Source organism: Cucurbita maxima, unplaced genomic scaffold, assembly GCF_002738345.1.
Source record: "Cucurbita maxima cultivar Rimu unplaced genomic scaffold, Cmax_1.0 Cma_Scf06484, whole genome shotgun sequence".
Classification (NCBI taxonomy): Eukaryota; Viridiplantae; Streptophyta; class Magnoliopsida; order Cucurbitales; family Cucurbitaceae; genus Cucurbita; species Cucurbita maxima.
Genome location: NW_019278500.1, coordinates 1 through 823, shown reverse-complemented (window position 1 = coordinate 823; position 823 = coordinate 1). Strand labels below are relative to the sequence as shown.

The 823-nt window shown below is 48.1% G+C and overlaps 3 non-coding genes across 3 annotated transcripts; all 3 read right to left on the bottom strand.

The window, feature by feature from the left end:
• Positions 1 to 65: 65 nt before the first annotated feature.
• Positions 66 to 184, bottom strand: LOC111476204. Its single transcript, XR_002716968.1, has one exon. It is a non-coding gene; the product is annotated as a 5S ribosomal RNA (ribosomal RNA).
• A 169-nt stretch (positions 185 to 353) lies between these two features.
• LOC111476206 lies at positions 354 to 472 on the bottom strand. The gene has a single exon (XR_002716970.1). It is a non-coding gene; the product is annotated as a 5S ribosomal RNA (ribosomal RNA).
• A 133-nt stretch (positions 473 to 605) lies between these two features.
• LOC111476205 lies at positions 606 to 724 on the bottom strand. Its single transcript, XR_002716969.1, has one exon. It is a non-coding gene; the product is annotated as a 5S ribosomal RNA (ribosomal RNA).
• Between the last annotated feature and the right edge of the window lie 99 nt (positions 725 to 823).

The window sequence follows — 823 nt, the reverse complement described above, 5'->3', positions numbered from 1 at the left end:
AAGAACTGGGAGAAATTGAAAGAAAAAAAGGAAGAAAAGAACTGGGATAAATTGAAAGAAAAAAAGGGGTGCAACACGAGGACTTCCCAAGTGGTCACCCAACTTAGTACTACTCTCGCCCAAGCACTCTTAACTGCGAAGTTCTGATGGGATCCGGTGCATTAGTGCTGGTATGATCGCACCCGACATGCCATGCGCACAAAATCGGATTTAACGCATGCGGGGCGGCATGATCGAAACGCGATGGGCGTGAGCGGGGGAGGTTCTCATTTGTAGAGAAAGGAAGAAAAGAACTGGGAGAAATTGAAAGAAAAAAAGGAAGAAAAGAACTGGGATAAATTGAAAGAAAAAAAGGGGTGCAACACGAGGACTTCCCAAGTGATCACCCAACTTAGTACTACTCTCGCCCAAGCACGCTTAACTGCGAAGTTCTGATGGGATCTAGTGCATTAGTGCTGGTATGATCGCACCCGACATGCCATGCGCACAAAATCAGATTTAACGCATGCGGGACGGCATGATCGAAACGCGATGGGCGTGAGCGGGGGAGGTTCTCATTTTTAGAGAAAGGAAGAAAAGAACTCGGAGAAATTGAAAGAAAAAAAGAGGTGCAACACGAGGACTTCCCAAGTGGTCACCCAACTTAGTACTACTCTCGCCCAAGCACGCTTAACTGCGGAGTTCTGATGGGATCCAGTGCATTAGTGCTGATATGATCGCACCCGACATGCCATGCGCACAAAATCGGATTTAACGCATGCGGGGCGGCATGATCGAAACGCGATGGGCGTGAGCGGGAGAGGTTCTCATTTGTAGAGAAAGG